Source organism: Bos grunniens, chromosome 11, assembly GCF_055505025.1.
Source record: "Bos grunniens cultivar Pamir isolate PY7600 chromosome 11, Bosgru_T2T1.0, whole genome shotgun sequence".
Classification (NCBI taxonomy): Eukaryota; Metazoa; Chordata; class Mammalia; order Artiodactyla; family Bovidae; genus Bos; species Bos grunniens.
In genome coordinates, this window is record NC_141175.1 from 79,963,148 (window position 1) to 79,981,548 (window position 18,401).

General features: G+C 38.6%; 1 pseudogene; it reads right to left on the reverse strand.

The window, feature by feature from the left end:
- Window positions 1-13,883: 13,883 nt before the first annotated feature.
- Window positions 13,884-14,317, reverse strand: LOC147363389 (coiled-coil-helix-coiled-coil-helix domain-containing protein 2 pseudogene; annotated as a pseudogene).
- Between the last annotated feature and the right edge of the window lie 4,084 nt (window positions 14,318-18,401).

The following is an 18,401-nucleotide window of genomic DNA, read 5'->3' on the forward strand; positions in this document are numbered from 1 at the left end:
ATAGAGTATGATTTCCAAGCAGTGTTAGATGGTCTACTGGGTTAGTGATCAGTTGAATATAGGATCAGTTAGTTTGCTTCTATATTTCTTTAGCTATATCAGCTAGGCGGTACAGGTCCAGGTTAGGTAGAAGGATGGATCTAATCAGGTTTGGGAGGTTGCCAAGTGAATACAACAGAAGGGCGAGAAGGTTGAAGTCATGTGAACAAAGAAATTATTGACCATGGAACTTAAGCCCAGTAAGAGACATACAGTGTCAGACTTTATTTTTGGGGGCTCCAAAGTCACTGCAGATGGTGACTGCAGCCATGAAATTAAAAGATGCTTACTCCTTGAAAGGAAAGTTATGACCAACCTAGATAGCATATTCAAAGGCAGAGACATTACTTTGCCAACAAAGGTCCGTCTAGTCAAGGCTATGGTTTTTCCAGCGGTCATGTATGGATGTGAGAGTTGGACTGTGAAGAACGCTGAGTGCCGAAGAATTGATGCTTTTGAACTGTGGTGTTGGAGAAGACTCCTGAGAGTCCCTTGGACTGCAAGGAGATCCAACCAGTCCATTCTGAAGGAGATCAGCCCTGGGTGTTCTTTGGAGGGAATGATGCTAAAGCTGAAACTCCAGTACTTTGGCCACCTCATGCAAAGAGTTGACTCATTGGAAAACACTCTGATGCTGGGAGGGATTGGGGGCAGGAGGAGAAGGGGACAACAGAGGATGAGATGGCTGGATGGTATCACTGACTCGATGGACGTGAGTTTGAGTGAACTCCGGGAGATGGTGATAGACAGGGAGGCCTAGCGTGCTGCGATTCATGTGGTTGCAAAGAGTCGGACATGACTGAGCGACTGAACTGAACTAAACTAAACTGAAGAAGAAAAGTAAGAATATGAGGGGAAAGTGAGAAGCAGTGAGAAAGAATGGGATTGATGATGGATTATAGGTCCTGATGGAATGTTAATAGTGAAATTAATAGAGGGTGTAATGGTTGGGAAAGAGTAGTTGTGCAAAGTTGGATGTTTAACTCAAAAATTGAGGTTTTGGGGGTAGTTTTGTAACAATGCATAGGGAATGATCCTGGGAGTAAGTAGCAGAGGCAGGGGAACAAGGCTAAGCTCATTAGAGAAGAGGAAGGTCTTCTATATGTGGATAATGATTTTCAGAGGCTGTTGCAGTAATGCAGGTAGGAAATAATGGTGACCTGGACCAGAATGTTAGTGTTAGACATGGTGAGAAGTGGTAGGATTCCCAATACAGTTGGAAGGGGAAGATTGAGTCAGACAAGGTTTCCTGGGATATTTGGATAAAGATGGGAGGCAGACAGGAACCAGAGGGATGAAAGTATTACCTACTAAGATGGGAGGGAAGTTTTAGCAAAGAAGTTCATTTTGGACAGGTTAAATTTGAGATACTCATTATACATCTAAGTGGAGAGAACAAATAGGTAGTTGGCTATTTCAGTCTGAAGTTCAGGGGAGAAGGCTGGGATAGACATGTGTATTTGGTGGTCACCAGCATATAACAATGGCACCCCACTCCAGTACTCTTGCCTGGGAAATCCCATAGACAGAGGAGCCTGGAAGTCTGCAGTCCATGGGGTTGCTAAGAGTCAGACACGACTGAGCGACTGCACTTTCACTTTTCAGTTTGATGCACTGGAGAAGGAAATGGAAACCCACTCCAGTGTTCTTCCTTGGAGAATCCCAGGGATGGGGGAGCCTGGTGGGCTGCCGTCTCTGGGGTCGCACAGAGCCTGGTGGGCCGCCGTCTATGGGGTTGCACGGTGGGGTCACGACTGAAGTGACTTAGCAGCAGCAGCAGCATATAACTGTATTTATAGCCATGAGACTGAATATGATCACCAATGGAATGAATAGAAATAATAGAGAGCAGAGAGAGATCCAAGGGCTGGGTTGCTGGAAATCTTAAGACACTCAGCTGTAAGTTATTTGAATGTCTCTGTAGGGGCAGAGCCTGCTACATGTATATTCAGAATTCTCCCCTTCTTCCTTACTAAAGGAATTCTCATCTGAGGGGAGCAGTAATCTGACTAATAATGTGAATGTGGTCATGTGAGGTAACTCTGGCTAGTGAGTATGGGAAAAAGCCATGGGCTGGAGTTCTACACAAGGCCAGAAAGAGTGAGGAGGTCAGGCTCAGCTATCATGCTTTCCTTATCCTTTGCCCTGGCCCTTCTTCCTGCTTGGAATGCACATAGAAAGTAGAGGTGCTGGAGGCCAGACAGTACATCTCCAGCGCTAGATAGCGACTGCTGAACAGAAAGATATCAAGTTCCTGAATCCGTCTTGTCATTGTGGAGTTACTAAAGCAACCTTGAACTAACTGCCTACTCTGGACTTAATGCTGTGTGAGAAAAACAAAACCTTCATACATTTATTTCAGCTGTTGGGGGGTGAACAGAGGTTTACAGCAAAATGCATTCCGTAACATAAGATTTGTGCTGTCCCTACCCCTCTATGTAGGAAAATGCCTGGCTTGTGATAAGTACTCACCAAATGTTGATTGATTAGATAAATAAATAGCTACTAAGAGAGTTCAATAAAATGGTTAACTGTAAGTATTTAGAAAAATCCAGTTTTCCTTAAGCATGTAAAACAATATGATGAAATAAACAGTTCCTATATAACACCACACTATAAAATATCTAAAAATAATCTAACAATGTGCAAGATTAATATGCAGAAAAATTATAAAACTTGACTACATATTAAAATACATTATGTCCCTAGACTAGAAGACATGATACTGTAGAAAGATCAGTCCTTCAAAAATTATCATGCCAGTCCAGGTTCGATGCACGATACTGGATGCTTGGGGCTAGTGCACTGGGACGACCCAGAGGGATGGTATGGGGAGGGAGGAGGGAGGAGGGTTCAGGATGGGGAACACATGTATACCTGTGGCGGATTCATTTTGATATTTGGCAAAACTAATACAATTATGTAAAGTTTAAAAATAAAATTAAATTTAAAAAAATTATCATATCTAGATAGATAGATATATCTACTTTTGCCAAACTTTGTCATTTCAGTTACCTTTGCTTTTTATGTTTGTTTATTTAAGCTTTAAAAATTAAAATTATTTGGAAGAGTGTGAAAAAGGTCAAATCAATATCTTTAAAAAGTAATTGAGTTGGATGATACAGGGGATTTGTCCTGTCAGATAGTATACTCCAAAACTTTCATTCAAATGGTGTGGTACTAGCACAGGAATAGATAAACAGAAGAGAGGGATAAACAGAGAATTCAAAATCAAGGGGAATTTATATATGTTAAAAGTGGCATTTCAGGTTGGGGCAAAATCATACTGCCATACTAACACAAGAACTAGTTGCAGATGAATTAAACATAAATAAAAATTCTAAAGAACAACAAGCAAACATAGAAGGTCTTTAAGAAGTGGTTAAATAGCCATGTTTGTGGAATGCAAGAAAAAATATAGGAAATATGGCCCTATAGACCTAAAGCTTCCATTCAAAAGACCCAAAATTTGTTGAGTACTTCGCTTGAGACCCTGTGCCAGGTACTGGGGGTGGTATCTTGATGATGTCTGCAGCCTAGAGGAGTTGGAATTTAAGCTGCAGCAAAGAATATTTCAAGTTAATATCATGGGCATTTTGGAGTTAAACTTGGCTGCTGTCTGTTTCAGAATATAGTGTCATCCCATCGCATTTGAAGCCACGAGACCCTTTTGGAATGCTTGGTTTTGGATTAATGGAGTGCTTGTGTTGAGGTGTCTGTACATCTAACCCTGACCTCAGAGTTAGCACTTGTGTTAAAATTGAAGGTGGAAAGAGGATAGGATGGAAAAACCAAAAATATATATAGTTGATCTTTTTATTTTGGCTTCCTGCCTAAAATCAGTCATAATGAGTTGGATTTAAATAACAGATCATGGAGAACTCCTGAATGACTGGGCTCACTGCCAGAGCAGTCCATTTCACAGGAAGAAAGATATAGATTTCTTCCCACTCACTCATTTTATATGGTGAGGATGATTCTGTGCATGATGGCTGCATTTATTATTTAGAGGGAGAGTGGGATCAGCAGACTCTTGTCCTGTCAGCACTAAAAATTACCTTTTTAGAAATTAATTTAAAAACCACCCCCAGAAAAGATCTGCTATTCTCTGACCTCATATCAAGAATCTAAAAGATTTAGTATGCCCCTACTAAATGTTGTTTTTAAGAGTCTAACCCTGAAGAAAGGAAATAAATGATTAATCTCAGTACTACAGGGAAACCTCTCAAATACCAGAGAATTTGTCACAACTCTATAGCTCATCCATTGTGACAGGTCTGAAATGTTATGTAGCTCAGTCCTATAGAAAAAGCTAAAGATACAGTGGTATAGAGAGAGATGGGGTGAAGGAGGGAGAGAAAGCATTGGAATAGCCCAGCTTTGCTTTGTTTCAGGTCTTGTTTTATCCAAGCAATTAGGCCAAGTATAAGTCTCCAGATTTGTTGCAGTATTTTGCAAAAGCAGTCAAGTAACAGAAGACTGACACCCTGCTTCCTAACATGGCCTACTTGTGACAAACTTTCCGTCTCCTTATGGCCAGGTCTGCAGTAACTCGGGAAATTTCTTGAAAGGAGCAAGCCTTTGAATGCCTTTCTCCACCCCAGTGGCTGGTTCTTTGATCTTTGGACATCTGCCCACCTGCTTCCCAGGATTAAGTCTCTTGGCCCTGAAGGAGAAGGTGGCACCATTCAAAGTCAAACCCAACATTTGTTCATATTCTTTGCTTCACCGGGTTAAAATGATTCTGTGAAGCTAAAAGTCAAAAGGCCAACTGAGTCAAATTTGGTATAATTTGCTACTTCAATAACCAAAACAACTAAGTAAGATATACATACGGTCACTTTACCTGTAGTAACACCTATAGGAAACATCTGAAGTTATTTTTGGTCATTATAACTTTATTTTTATCTCTATTTTTCCTTGTTGGAAATACATATGGTATAAAAGTATAACTAATGAAATATAAAAGTTGTCATTTGAGATGTAGTCACCTTTTATAATTTATGTATAGCCTCAACCTTTTTCTATACATACACTCCATATATAAAGATTTTTTAAAAATCAGGGTCAGATTATATATATGTTGTCCTATTTTTTAACAATATAGCATACACATCTTTCCATATCAGTACCTGCATATCTTGTGTCTCATGATAAGTGTATGAACCATGCAAACAGTGCTTCTGATGGAGTTTCTGACTAAGGAGGAAGTGAGTGAGTCTGGGAGCTTCATAAACAGGTCCAGTACAGCCTGTAGAGCATTAGGACTGAAGTTCCTCCAAACTAACTTAGCTTACATGATCCACTAGCTCATGAATCCATTGTCCCCTTCTTCTCCCCCTCTTACCCCTTGCTGCTATTCTGTACATATGAAATTCACCTCTATCCCAGTCTCCCCAACCAGCTCTCAAGCAAACCAGCCCCAGAACCTCCCCAGCCCTGGCTTCACAATTTATAGCAGCACCCAGTAACCTAGATGCCAAAAACCTCTGTTCCTTCATTGTTTACAAGGTCCCGTTAGACTACTTCCCTCCCACCTAGATCTCTAGGAACATTGAGCAGAAGCTGCAGGTCCATTAAAGAAGAAATTAGAAATTCAAGCAGTGGGAAAATCTCTGTGTCTCATGGAGAGTTTGGCTCCTGTGTGATTGATACTGGAAGCTGTTGGAGTTGCAAATGGACAGGAGTCAGGGGCCAAGAAAACTAAAACTGACAATTAATTGGCTCTTAACCCATCACATCTTTTAAAAAGGAAAACATAGCCTCAGTGCCCCACCCAAGATAAAAACATCAAAAACCCTAGGAGAGGATATGCAAAACCAGACTGCGTATGTCTAATTTGACAAAGGGTTATTTAAAAATAAATTGCTCAAGGCAAAGCACAGATGAAGAGAGTTTCTTTGGGCTTTGGCCAGTTCTTCACTAATAAAGTCTGCTGGCCCCAGTGAATAGAGCCAGGACCAAGGAAAATAGTCTGCAATGAAATATTTGTCTCTTGGAACATTACCTTGCTCTTGTTTGGGTTTTGGTTTTGGTAACAGCTTAATTGAGATATAATTAATTATTTAAAGGGTACAAAGTAATGATTTTGAGTATATTCACAGAGTTCTGCAACTATCACTGTAATAAATTTTTTTGTATAAATTAATTTTAATTGGAGACTAATTACTTTACAGTGTTGTCGTGGTTTTTGCCATACATTGACATGAATCAGCCATGGGTGTACATGTGTTCCCCATGTGTAACCATCGCTGTAATAAATTTTAGAATTTATTTTCATTACCCTAAGAAGAAACCTTGTACCCATTAGTAGTTGCTCCATACCTTCAGCCCTAGGCAGCCAGTGATCTACTATCCATATGGACTTGCTTTTTCTGGACATTTCATATAATTGGAATAATATAAAATGTGGCATTTTGTGACTGGCTTCTTTCACTTAGCATACTGTTTTCAAAGTTCATCCATGTTGTAATATGTACCAGTACTTCATTTCTTTTTTATTGCTGAATGATACTCTACTGTATGGATATACCACATTTTATTTATCCATTCATAAGTTGAAGGGCATTAGATTGTTTATCACTTTTTGCCATGAATATTCACATACAAGTTTTTTGTGTACCCCTGTTGTTATTTCTCTAGGGTATATACCTAACAGTGGGACTGCTGGGCAAATGGTAACTGTTTAACCTTTTGGGCAAACCTTTTTCCAAACTGGCTTTCCCATTTTATATCCTCACCAGCAATGTTTAAGGGTTATAATATCTGTCCTAGTGGGTATGAGATGGTTTCACAATGTGGTTTTAATTTGCATTTCTCTTTTGGATAATAATATTGAGCATCTCTTCTGTTTACTATTCATTTGTATATCTTTTTTGAAGAAACATCTGTTCAGACTCTTTGACCACTTTTTCTATATTGTAGGAGTTCTTTATGTATTCTCACTATGAGTCCTTTATCAGATCTATGATTTGTAAAAACTTTATCGTAACTTCTGGACTTTTAAATAATTTTTCCTGAAAGTATCCTTTGAAGAACACATTTTTTTAAATTGTTATGATATCCAGTTTATTTTTTTCCTCTGATTGTGCTTTTGCTGTCATATTCAATAAATCCTTGGCTAGTGAATTCTCTGGTGGTCCAGTGGTTGGGACTCCACACTCCCAATGCAGGGGGCCCAGGTTCAGTCCCTGACTAGGGAACCAGATTTTGCATGCTACAACTCAGAGCCTTCCTGCCACAGCGAAGATCCCGCATGCTGCAACTAAAACCTGGCACAGCCAAATAAAATTCTAAAGAAGAAAGAAACCATTTCCTGAGAGTCATAAAGATTTACATCTATGTTTTCTTCTAAGAGTTTAGTAATTTTAGCTCCTACACTGAGGTCTTTGATCCATTTTGAGTTAATTTGTATATGGACTGAGGTAGAGGTCCAATTGATTCTTTGGAATGTGAATATCCAGTTATCCTAGCACTGTTTGTTGTAAAGATGGTTTTCCCCATCTAATTATCTTGGCACTCTTATCAGTAATCAGTTGACCATGAGTTCTGTCCTATAGACATGTAGGTAAATTCTGTTTGATTGATCTTTATGTCTATGCTTATGCCAATACCACACAGTCTTGAGTACTGCAGCTTTGTAGCAATTTTGAAATTGTTTCCTGTGAGTCTTCCAACTCTGTTCTTTTTCACAGTTGTTCTGGCTATTCTGGATCTCTTGCATTTGGTAAAGATACTAGGATCAGCTTATCAGTTTTGTAGAGAAATCAGTTGAGATGTTGATAGGGATTGCATTGAATCCATAGATCAATTTGGGAAGTATTGCATCTTAGCAGTATAGCATCTTCCAATTCAGAAACACAGGAGAGATGTCTTTCCATTTACTTAGGTCTTCTTAAGTTCTTTCAACAATGTTTTGTTGTTTTCAGAGTTTAAGTTTTGTACTATTTTTTGTTAAATTTATTCCTAAGTATTTTATTCTTTTTGATGCAATTATAAATGGAATTGCTTTCATATACATATTCATTTTCTGAATGTTTGCTGCAAGTGTATAGAAATGCAATTGATTTTTTATGTTGATTTTATTTTGCAAATGTTCTGAACTCATGTATTACTATAGTTTTTTTAGTGAATTTGTTAGGATGGTCGATTATAAGGTCATGCCATCTATGAATGTAGGTAAGTTTTACCTATTCCTTTCCTATCTGAATTCCTTTTATCTAATTGTCTTGCTTGAGTATTCTGACTAGAACGTCTAGCACAGTGTTGAATGGAAGTAGTGACAATGAAATTCTTGTCTTGTTCCTGATCTTAAGGAAAAAGAAAGTATTCAGTCTTTTATTATTAAGTATGATTTAGTTGTGAGGTTTCTGTTATTTGGTGATTGGTGAAGTCTCTTTCTATTCCTGTTTCTTTAATATTTTTATCGTGAAGATTGTTGTTTTATTAATATAGTGTATTACATGAATTAATTTTTAAATGGTAAACAAGTCTTGCTTTTCTGGGATAAGTTTCACTTGGTCATGGTTTGTTTTAGGTTGACTTGTGTCCCTGGAAAAATGTGTATGTGGAAGTCCTAACTCCCTGGACCACAGAATGTGACCTTATTTGCCAATAGGATCGCAGTAGATATAAAGATGAGGTCATACTGAATTACAGTGGACCCTAATCTAATGTGACAGATGTCCTTATAAAAAGGAGAGATTTGGACCTAGACATGCACATGGGGAGAATATCATTTGAAAATTGGAGTTACACTGCCACAAACTGTGGAACTAAAGTAGGTAGGAGAGAGGCCTCGAACAGATACCTCAGGAACCTGAAGGAACCAGTCCTGCGAATGCATCAGTTCAGACTTCTAGCCTGCAGAACTGAGAGAGAAGAAGTTTTTGTTGCTTAAGCCACCCAGTTTGTGGTGCTTTGTTATGGCAACCCTAGCAAACTTAGACAATGTATTCTCCTTTTTATATATTCTTGGGTTTGGTTTGCTAGTATTTTGTTGAGGATTTTTGCATCTGTATTCATAACAGATGTTGGTCTGTAGTTTTCTTTACTTGGAACTCTTTGGAGCTATTTTCTTATTGTTTCTCTAGGCTTACCAGGTACACCTAATCAAAAGGTTTTGCTTTGAAATGAATTTATTCCCAGTGAGACAGAAACATTACTCCTGATAACTCTATTCTCTCTCCACACTTTTGAACTTATTCTTGTTATCATATTACATTACTGTTACACCTATATATATTTCAAACCCAACAGTGCATAAGTAATTATTACTTTATATAATTTTATGTCCATTAAAGAATTTGAGAAAAGAAAGGACAGGAAGTCAAGTCAGTCAGTCAGATCAGTCGCTTAGTCTGTCCTGAGCATGAATGACATGCTCAGTTGTGTCCAAATCTTTGCCACCCCATGAACCACAGCACGCCAGCCCTCCCTGTCCATCACCAACTCCCAGAGTTCACCCAAACCCATATCCATCGAGTCGGTGATGCCATCTAACCGTCTCATCCTCTGTTGTCCCCTTCTCCTGCCCTCAATCTTTCCCAGCATCAGGGTCTTTTCAGATGAGTCAGCTCTTCACATCAGGTGGCCAAAGTATTGGAGTTTCAGCTTCAACATCAGTCCTTCCAATGAATACCCAGGACTGATCTCCTTTAGGATGGACTGGTTGGATGTCCTTGCAGTCCAAGGGACTCGCAAGAGTCTTCTCCAACACCACAGTTCAAAAGCATCAATTCTTCAGCGCTCAGCTTTCTTTATAGTCGAACTCTCACATCCGTACATGACCACTGGAAAAACCATAGCCTTGACTAGATGGACCTTTGTTGGCAAAGTAATGTCTCTGCTTTTTAATATGCTGTCTAGGTTAATCATAACTTTTCTTCCAAGAAGTAAGCGTCTTTTAATTTCATGGCTGCAGTCACCATCTGCAGTGATTTTGGAGCCCAGAAAAATAAAGTCAGCCACTGTTTCCATTGTTTCCCTATCTATTTGCCATGAAGTGATGGGAGCAGATGCCATGATCTTAGTTTTCTGAATGTTGAGCTTGAAGCCAACTTTTTCACTCTCCACTTTCACCTTCATCAAGAGGCTCTTTAGTTCTTCTTCACCTACTGCCATCAGGGTGATATCATCTGTATATCTGAGGTTATTGATATTTCTCCCAACAATCTTGATTCCAGCTTGTGTTTCCTCCAGCCCAGCGTTTCTCATGATGTACTCTGCATATAAGTTAAATAAACAGCGTGACAATATACAGCCTTGACGAACTCCTTTTCCTATTTGGAACCAGTCTGTTGTTCCATATCCAGTTCTAACTGTTGCTTCCTGACCTGCATACAGGTTTCTCAAGAGGCAGGTCAGGTGTTCTGGTATTCCCATCTCTTTCAGAATTTTCCACAGTTTGTTGTGATCCATACAGTCAAAGGCTTTGGCATAGTCAATAAAGCAGAGATAGATGTTTTTCTGGAACTCTCTTGCTTTTTCCATGATCCAGCGGATGTTGGCAATTTGATCTCTGGTTCCTCTGCCTTTTCTAAAACCAGCTTGAATATCTGGAAGTTCACGGTTCATGTATTGCTGAAGCCTGGCTTGGAGAATTTTAAGCATTACTTTACTAGCATGTGAGATGAGTGCAATTCTGCTGTAGTTTGAGCATTCTTTGGCATTGCCTTTCTTTGGGATTGGAATGAAAACTGACCTTTTCCAGTCCTGTGGGCACTGCTGAGTTTTCCAAAGTTGGTGGCAGGAAGAAGAAAGCAAAAGACTCTATTTATAGAGCTTGTTATATTAACCTTTTTCTCCATCATTCCTGACACTCTTCATTTGTACCTGATTTTCTAAGCAAAGAGGATCATCTGAAGATTCTTGGTGGAGGAAAGGTGATGGTGGTCATTTAAGTATGTACAGTTAAATTTGAGGACAGTTACTCTTGCAGACATGCATAAATGCATTGGGGTGGTCCCAGGGATAGAAATCAGGGAGATAAGTTAGGAGGCAGTTGCAGCAGTCAAGGTACAGGTTCATGGGAGCCTGGCTTTGGCTTGATTTGGGCTCTATTGCCTTGTGTTTTGCCTTGTGGAGCTGGGAATGTCTAAGACAGTGTGAAAAGGCACTGACTCAGACAGAGCTGAGCATGGATATGTACACTCATCAAGACTTGATGCACTGAGGTCAATCCGAGAATGAACCCACGATGGGAAAAAAATGCCTGGTCTGGTGATTTGATGGGCCTGAGAAAGACTTTCCCATGGGAAGCCTCTGTGGAGAACATGATGCCTAGCAAGTAAAGCCCATCCCAGGCCATGGTGATAAAAGAAAATTGCCACACAGCTATGTGTGAATGCAAGGCAGGAGGTGGGAGGAGGGGAAGGAGAGAGTCCTCCCGTGCACGTGTCCCTGCAGCTGTCAGGGATGAGGTTACAGACCATGGACGAGAATGCAGAATTCCCCTTCCCTTTCCCAGGGCAGATGACCTTTCAGAAATTAAACAAATCAATTCTGTGTCCTCGGAGGAGGCATGTTTGACTGCCTTGATTCAATGGACTCCATTGTTTTCAGGTGAAACCAGGTGATTCAATTCATCACTGATGTCTTCCTTAGGAGATTTTGTCTGTAAATTTTTCTATGGAATAATTTTGTAAGATCTGGATTAGACATGCCACTACATACAGTTTAAAGACACACATACACACACAAAGGAAAAAGAGCATTCTCCCCTAAGTGCAGAGACATCGGTGCTGTAGACCACACATACTGGTTTTTCTAGTATACTAGGCAAGCGATTAACCAAGACCTGAGTGAGGTTGTACTTATAAAGGTTCACTTGCAGAATGCTCATGGAGAATAATCGAGGGTAGCAAAAAACAATGAAGTTTAAAAATAACTCACTGTCAAAGAAGCAATCAAAGTGAGAATTAGAAAAAAAAAATACTGTTTAGCACTGGTTTCATACTACCAAGTGGTCTCAAAATCATGTAATATTGTTTGAAATGACTGTGCCCCTTGGCATCCATGGAATTAAATGCAAGTCTTCGCTGAAGAATTCTCTCAAAAGTCCAAGGAATAAGCTGTCACAGTCAAAAATTTAAAACCAAACAAAAATAAGAAACAAACCACTGTGATAAGAGACAGCAGGGGGAAAAAAAGAGTCTTCCCATATTAATATTATAAGATACAGATTATAAAATAAATATTTTCAATATAGTTAAATGAAAGATGAGGTTGGACATATAAACCATTTGAATAAGGAAAAAATATTTTTAAAGTGATCAAATAGGTCTGATAACCAAATGAATGTTTGGAAATGAAAAATGTTGAAATTTTTTGCCATGCCATACAGAAAATGAAAATTTTTACAAATTCAGGTATATCATTTCTGTTACCTTTTTTTTTTAATACTCTTATTTAGAAGTTACATTGCTGTAAGTGAAAGACCGAATCCAATTTCATATTTTCCAGATGGCTACCCTCTTATCCTAATACTATTTATTAAATATATCATTTTACTCCACTGATTTGAAATACCAGCTTTATCAGAAACTAATCCCAGTATTTATTTGCATCTACTCCTGGGATATCTATTCTCTTCATGTACTGGTACTAAACTGTTTTCATTACTATAACGTTCGTGATTTTTTTCAATATCTGGTAAGGGCTAGTCTCTATCATTACTGTTTTCTAGCTTTATTCCCAAAATATTAATGTTGGTATTTTTCTTGAAAAAGTTCAATTTATGTATTTATTTAGAGAGGATTGCCATCATTTTCCATTATTTAAGTGTGTCTTACCATCTATTCAAGAACTTTTTAATGACCTTTTGAAGTCCTTCAAAGTTTTCTTCATGTGAATCTTTTTTTTAGAAAGAAAATCGCTTTATTCTAATTAATTCACAAACAATAACATCAGAAAAGCACTGTTTACAAGACCACAACCGCCTCTTCTGCCCAACCCCAAAATCAATACCATCTCAATGAACTTCTATATAGTGACTACACCCTCTTCCACCACAGTCCTGAAGCACAAAAGCTATTAATGATTAAAGAGAGGTTTAATGGGTGCTGTCACACTTTCAGTTCAGTTCAGTCGCTCAGCGTGTCTGACTCTTTGCGACCCCATGAATCGCAGCACGCCAGGCCCCCCTGTCCATCACCAACTCCCAGAGTTCACCCAGACTCATGTGCATCAAGTCGGTGATGCCATCCAGCCATCTCATCCTCTGTCGTCCCCTTCTCCTCCTGCCCCCAATCCCTCCCAGCATCAGAGTCTTTTCCAATGAGTCAGCTCTTCGCATGAGGTGGCCAAAGTACTGGAGTTTCAGCTTTAGCATCATTCCTTCCAAAGAACACCCAGGACTGATCTCCTTCAGAATGGACTGGTTGGATCTCCTTGCAGTCCAAGGGACTCGCAAGAGTCTTCTCCAACACCACAGTTCAAAAGCATCAATTCTTCGGCAATCAGCTTTCTTCACAGTCTAACTCTCACATCCATACATGACCGCTGGAAAAACCATAGCCTTGACTAGACGGACCTTTGTTGGCAAAGTAACATCTCTGCTTTTGAATATGCTATCTAGGTTGGTCATAGCTTTCCTTCCAAGGAGTAAGCGTCTTTTAATTTCATGGCTGCAGTCACCATCTGCAGTGATTTTGGAGCCCAAAAAAATAAAGTCTGACACTGTTTCCACTGTTTCCCCATCTATTTCCCATGAAGTGATGGGACCAGATGCCATGATCTTCGTTTTCTGAATGTTGAGTTTTAACATCTTCATTATTATATTTTAAATGCTAAATCAACATGGCCACGAGAGGTAATTTTTCATATCTTCAATTTGAACTTCTTATTTAAGCATTGGCCAATCTGCACTGTTTCAGCACCTCACAGAAACCGTCACAAAATTTAAGGTCACCTTGGCTCTGGCACACTCCGAAAACTGTTTCACCTCATAGAAGCAAGGGCCATTCTGCTGCAGCTATGGCAGCTGGGTTCCCTGAGGTTCCTGGTAAGTGATGTCAGGGCTTGAAGGCTCAGCATTGCTTCCCCCACTGAAGCCCCCAGTGATGACGTGATGCAGAGTGTGGCCCACGGCAGAACCCACAGCCATCTGGGCCATCAGACCTGGCTGCTGGGGAACAACATCAGGGGAACCAGCGGCAGAGGGGGGAGCTGCTGCTGGTGGCTGAGCTATGGGCGCTGACCTGGGCGCTGCTCTCATCTGAGGCACGCAGCTGGCAGGAGGGGCCACGCAGGAAGTGCGGCTTTAACTTCCACTAGGCATCTTGACCGCACTGCTAAAGCAACATTGACAGGTGCATGACCCTGGCGTTTTCTCTTCATGTGAATCTTGTACATTTCTTAGATTTATTCCTAGGTATTCTCTTGTAGTTCTTGTTTTTGTAAATTGAATACTTTCTAGGTGATTGTTCATATATTGGTAAATTATTGATCATGTTTTAATTTTGCTCTCAGCTACCTTACTAAATTGTCTAAATCTTGTAATGATTTTTAAAGCTGATTTTCTGCCATAATATTATCTCACCTGCAAAGAATAGTGTTTTATTCCTTTTCCTTCCCTTCCTTTTCCTTTTCCTTGTAATTTTCCCTCTTTTTCTCTAATGACATTGGCTAGTATTGGCCAAAGTTAAATAATACTGGTCATAGTATGCATTCTTGTTTTGTTTCTGATTTTACTACAACTCAGTGTTTCACTGTATAGTTTTTGGCATTTCTAATGATATGTGTATTTTTCATGTTAACAAACTATTCATCTATTACTACTTTTAATAAGATTTTTTTTATTGAAAGGGATATTGAAATGTTATTAGATAACCTTTTCAGCATCTGCAAGAATGTTCACATAGTATTTCTCTTTTGATACATGTTTAAGCTGTATTGCTTAATATATTCATTCATATTGATCCATCTTTGCATTTTTGGTATGAGTGTTCCTTAATTATGACATATATTTGATTTATGTGCTACTAGATTCTATTACTACAAATCTAGTGGAGGTGATGGAATTCCAGTTGAGCTGTTTCAAATCCTAAAAGATGATGCTGTTAAAGTGCTGCACTCAATATGTCAGCAAATTTGGAACACTCAGCAGTGGCCACAGGACTGAAAAAGGTGTTTTCACTCCAGTCCCAAAAAAGGACCATGCCAAAGAATGTTCAAACTACCACACAGTTGTGCTCATTTCACATGCTAGTAAGGTTATGCTCCAGATCCTTCAAGATAGACTTCAGCAGTATGTGAATCGAGAACTTCCAAATGTACAAGCTGGGTTTAGAAAAGACAGGAACTAAAGATCAAATTGCCAACATTCACTGGATCATAGAGAAAGCAAGGGAATTCCAGAAAAACATCTACTTCATCGACTACTCTAAAGCCTTTGACTGTGTGGATCACAACAAACTGTGGAAAATTCTTAAAGAAATGGGAATACCACCTTATCTGTCTCCTGAGAAACCTGTATGCAGGACAAGAAGTAACAGTTAGAACCAGACGTGGAACAACTGATTGGTTCTAAATTGGGAAAGGAGTAAGACAAGGCTGTATGTTGTCACCCTGTTCATTTAACTTATATGCAGGGTACATCATGAGAAATGCTGGGCTGGATGAAACACAGACCAGAATCAAGACTGCCAGGAGAAATGTCAACAACCTCAGATATGCAGATGATACCACTCTAATGGTAGAAAGTGAAGCAAGGAACTAAAGAGCCTCTTAATGAGGGTGAAAGAGGAGAATGAAAAAGCTGGGTTAAAACTCAACATTAAGAAAACAAAGATCATGGTATCTGGTTCCATCACTTCTTGGCAGATAGAGGGGGGGAAAGTAAAAGACGTGGCAGATTTTATTTTCCTGGGCTCCAAAATCACTGCGAACAGTGACTGCAGCCATGAAATTAAAAGACACTTGCTCCTTGGAAGAAAAGCTTTGACAAACCTAGACAGCATATTCAAAAACAGAGACATCACTTTGATGATGAAGGTCTTTCTAGTCAAAGCTATGGTTTTTCCAATAGTCATGTATGGATGTGAGAGTTGGACCATAAAGAGGGCTGAGCACCACAGAATTGATGCTTCTGAATTGTGGTGCTGGAGAAGACTGTTGAGAGTCTCTTTGATTGCAAGGAAATCGTAAAGGGATTTGTAAAAGAAATCATAAAGGAAATCAACCCTGAATATTCACTGGAAAGATTGATGCTGAAGCTGCAATACTTGGCCATCTGATTCAAAGAGATGACTCACTAGAAAATTCCCTAATGCTGGGAAAGACTGAAGACAAACGGAGGAAAGGGCAGCACAGGATAAGATGGTTAGATAGCATCACCAACTCAATGGACATAAATTTGAGCAAACTCTGGGAGATGGAGAAAGACAGGGAAGCCTGGCATGCTGCAGTCCATGGAATCACAAAGAGTTGGTCAGACACAACTTAGCGGTTTTTGAAACTTTCCTTGTAATACTCTGGAACCATTAAATAATATTAAAATTACATGTTCCATAAAGATTTGATAGAATTCACTTATAAAATTCTCTAAAAATTGACCTATCTGTAACTTTCTTCCTTTATTGGGGTCAGTTTTAATAGTTTATATTTCCCTATTTGTGGTATCTGCATGAAGCTGAACAATATATTGTTATAATTTTTAAAATTTAAGTATCTATGCTTATTTTTCTATACTCATTTTTCATATCTATATATGTGCTTCTTCTTTTTTAATTTATATTGTTTGACTAGCTTTGCTAAATTTTTTACCATTTTGTTTTTTCTTGAGGAACTTTCTCGAGATTTATTTGTTCTATAGTTTTCTAGTCTTTAATTCTTGCTTTTACCTTTACTAATATCTCCTTTTTGTTGTTGTTAAGATTACTGTGTTGTTCTTTTTTCTAACTCATTACATTGAGTGCTTAATTATTTACTTTTTTCATTTGTCTTTCAATTGACAAACAATTTTTGGCATAGTTTTTTTTTAAGAAAGATTCATAGGAACTATGCTCTTTGAGGATTTATATGTTTGAAATCATCTGCAGGTTATCTTTATGCCTAAACTATACTTTGGCTGGAACTAAAATTCTTAGGTCATAGGATTCCTGAGAATACTGAGGCAGTAAATTGCTACAATGTTGAATGTTGCTTTAAAGAAGTATGAAACAGCTTGATTTCTATCTCTTCCCCTTGAGGTGATTTGATTTTCTGTCTGAAAGATCCTATCTTTGAAGTTGAGTAACTTTATTAGGATGTGTTCTAGTTCTAGTGTTGGTTCTTCCTGGAAAATGATGTGCTTGTTTAAAGGTACAGATTCAAATCCTTTATTTCAGAATAATTTTCTTGAATTATACTTTGAATATTTTTTGAGTGCTTGATTGTTCTGTCTTCTGAATGCATAACTGAACATCCAGTCTGTCTTAAATGTATTTTTTCCTGTAATTCCTTAAATTTTTTTTTCCCTTTTCTTTTGCTGTTTTCTTGAGCCTGTCCTCCATTTCTTTAGCTTGTTTTCAACAACAAGTATTCTTCCTTCCTGCAATTTCCATTTCTGTATGTCATTACTTCTCTATATCTTTCCTAGGTTCACTCAGGTCAACTTTATCATTTCTTTCTTCAGTTCTTTAATCAGTGCTTTGGATTTTTGATTCATGTAGTCCGCTTTTTCATAGAATAATTTGAATCTGAAAGAAGTTTTGGGTCACAATTTTCAAGTATTCCACAATAAATTTTTATCTGATGAATGCTGAATTTTTCTTTTCTCCTTTGCCTTTTTCTTATAATGATTTTGTCTCCTGGTTCCTTCTTCGAAAGTTTTATTGAAATGCAATTCACATACAATATGACTTACCATTTGAAGTGTATAATTCAGTATTTTAAAGTATTTTCAGAGAGTCATGAAACCTTTCCTGGTTCCTTTTTTTTTTGTTCTCATTTTTCCTTTCTGGACCAGTTATATAGAGAAGAAAAATGTGAGAGAGATGTAAGAGGCTCTGAACAACCTCTGGACCAACAAAACCTTGTCCCAACTCAAAGCATATACAGGGTTTAATGGACGTTATTGTGAGTGCGAGTGTATATTCAGACTTCACAAAATTTTAATGACTAGACTTGCTAGCTTCAGGGTCACTCATTAACCTTGGCTTCTCTGTTACCTCAAAAAATTTTTTTGCAGAATGTCATGCCTGTATGATTTCAAAACAGATCATGGAGAATTCTAGAGCCATTTCGCAAACCTCAGCCTTTTTTTTTTCCCAAACAAGGAACTTGATTTTTGCCTTGGAAAACTGTTGACTCTACCTGAGCTCTGCAACCATGGGTATTGTCTTTTGGGATTCTTTCTCTGGTCACATTTTCACGTACTTGGC